Below are 3,133 nucleotides of genomic sequence, written 5' to 3'. Positions count from 1 at the left end.
AAAATAAAAACAAAGAGAAAGATGGAACCAGGACTTGAGCTTAAAATTTTTAAGATGAAGCAGCATGGGTTTTTTTTTTGTTGTTTTTTTTTTTGCCCCTTTCCTTTACTCTTGACTCCGTGGCTTTCTACTCCATGGCAGTTTAGAGGATCGGTGGAGGAAGAAGGCCGTCTAGGAAGGGTGAGGTTTGTCTAGGGAAGTTGGACTGCCACAGGTTGGCCCTAAACAGGTCGAAGCCCTTTCCTCTGAGCTCTCTTGTCACATGACAGCTGTAATGGTTAATCTTCACTGTCAGCTTGACTGATTCCTCGGGGAGACACACCTCTGGGCATGTCTATGAGGGTGTTTACAGAGAGATTAACTCAGTAGAAAGGACTTACACTGCATGTGGGTGGCATCGCCCTGCGAGCCGGAGGCCCAGCCTGAATGAAAGGGGGGAAAGAAGAAACCCAGAAGAGTGTGGTACCAGCACTCCGCTTTCTTTGTTTGCTGATGTGTCAAGATGTGAGGAGTCCCAGACGTGTGCTCCCACCACCATGAACTCCACCATGCCTTCCCCACCATGCTGGACAACACCCTCTCAAATCTCAAGCCCAAACCAGTCCTTCCTCCTTTAAATCACTTCTATTAGGTATTCAGTAACAATGGTGAAAAATGTAACGAATACATTGGCCTCCAGCCCCTTCAGTTCTGGAAGGGCAGCCCTTTCCTGTATAGGTGCTGGGTGGACTTGTCGACTGGTCAGCAGAGCATCCTCCAGCACTTAGGTACCCTCTGTTTAGCTTTCTCTATCTCAGCACAGCAAAACAGTCTCTGTCCTGGAGAAACAGAGGAGGGGAATATGGAAAGGGGAAAATGCACCGCACAGAGGCCACGGCTGGCAGAGAGGGAAGGTGAGGCCAGGCATGGTGGTGCATGCCTTTAATTCCTGCACTCAGGAGGCAGAGGCAGGCAGATCTCTGTGGGTTCGAGGCCAGTCTGGACTGCAGACTGAGTGCCAGGACAACAAAGGCTGTCACATAGAGAAACTCTATCTCAAAAAATGAAAAACTAAACAAAAACATAAAGAAAGAAAGGAAGGGAGGGAGAGGAAGGAAGGGGGAGAAAGAGAGAGAAGAAGGAAGAGAGAAAGGAAGAAAGAAAGAAAAAGGAAGGGAGAGGAAGAGAGAGAGAGAGAGAGAGAGAGAGAGAGAGAGAGAGAGAGAAGGGAAGGTGTGCAGAAAGCTGGGTGGCTTATTTATGGAGATCAGAGGGTCGGGGAGAAAGTGTTTTTTATCTTCACACTATGTTTTGGAAGTTAATCAACAAAGCCTTTGTGTCAAATGCCTAGAACCCTGGAGGCTGATGCAGGGGGATTTCAAGTGCGAGGCAGGCCTGGCCTACGAAATGAGAACCTGTATCTACAAACACACAAAAGAGAAAACAACTGCCCACAACAAGCAGATAAGGAAGTTGAGGCTCAGAGAGATCACGTGACTTTTTCAAAGTCTTACAGCCAGAAGATAACAAAGGTTAATCCCAGGCCTGTCTGATTTCCCAGCCAGGATCGTCTCTATTCCAAGGGGACGAGATGAGAAGACACTTGGAAAGGATACTTAGCACGAATATTTTGTATGTAGTGAAGCCCAAACTGCTAATTGTGCTTTGGCCTCCAGCCCCAGGTTTCCCCCACATCCTTCCTTTTTTCTAACGTGTTGGCCCTTATCAGTTTCCTGAACCATCATTCACTTTCACTCACAACCTTGAAAAGAACAGAACCTGTGTCTGCGGGCCTGGGGAGGATGTGACCACCGGGATCTAACACCTATTATCTTCCAGAGAATCTCAGCTCCTGAGAAGGGGACTTCCAAGGCCAGTCCAGCTTCCTCTTCCCTCCACTCACACCCAGCACCAACCATACCTTTCCAGGTTATTCACCTTGCTGGGCAAAGTCCAGTAGGCGGGGACCTCTCCTTGGGAGTCCCCACATCAGTTGAGGTCACTCCACCGAGCTTCCAGGAGGCCGTTAAAATTCCATAGAAACACAGGGTGTGATGATGAAAGGGACTGTGTCCTTTCTTCATCCCAGCTCAGAATCCGCCAAGTTATAAGCAGATGGAATTCTGGGAAGAAGTTTCTCATGGATGGAGACTGAAGGACACATGGTTCCGAAAAAGTCTGACCTGACTTCATCGTCAGCTTTTTCTTATTGGGGTCCCTAAGGTCCCCACCAAGTCTCGCTTCAAGGGTCAATACTCTCTCCACTTCTTTCTGGCATAAGTATGAAAAGGTTCCCCCCTCTAAAGTCCAGCTAAGTCAGGCTGATTAAAAAAGGACTTGAGGAAAAACAAGAAAGAAATCATTGTAGGAACTCCGAGCAGTATAAACGACATCATGTCCAAAGTGCAGGCTTTTGATTCTGAGAGTCTCGTTCAAACCAGTGAAGCACTCACTGAGTCCCACATCCTTTAATCCCCAGAAAGCTCCAGGCTTCCTCGGACTGGCATGACTTAACTGACCTCCTGGCCTGCCCTTCCAGCACTCCTGCCTTCCGCTGGTCCCGTGATCTCCCAGGCCAACTCAGGTCGCTTTGTCACTTTGCCCCACCTTACGCAAGTGAACCCCGATCCTCCAAACTGCTGGTTTATTTTCTGGGTTTGCCCCCAGCTCTCTAAGCTCTCCCTCTATAACCATCCCACACCCTTTTTATTCTGAGAAGAAATGGGTTCACGGCTCAGGCAGTAAAACATATTTAATTGCCAAAGAATGGACTTTGAGATTCTCAGCCCTGTCTATGAAGTGAGACCTTTCTCCCGACATGCACACCAATGCACAGACAACAGGGCTTCCCAAAATCCCTATTATATATAAGAATTTCCTCATACACTAACTTTTTTTTTTTAAGCTGAGGACCGAACCTAGGGCCTTGCGCTTGCTAGGCAAGCACTCTACCACTGAGCTAAATCCCCAACACCACTAACTTTTGACTCTATTCAAATGAGTTAATTCACCTTGATCTTGGGCCAGAAGACACCCTGGAAGAAAATGCCAAAGACATTCTCTTTCACCAGCAGAAGGAACACACTTACAAATCACTGTGTATACGAAATAACCAGGGACTGTTTTCAATTGAATAGTTGTGATCATAAGGAAT

This window comes from Peromyscus californicus, unplaced genomic scaffold (genome assembly GCF_007827085.1).
Source record: "Peromyscus californicus insignis strain IS unplaced genomic scaffold, ASM782708v3 Scaffold_21__1_contigs__length_65335640, whole genome shotgun sequence".
NCBI lineage: Eukaryota > Metazoa > Chordata > Mammalia > Rodentia > Cricetidae > Peromyscus > Peromyscus californicus.
This window is presented reverse-complemented; position numbering follows the sequence as displayed.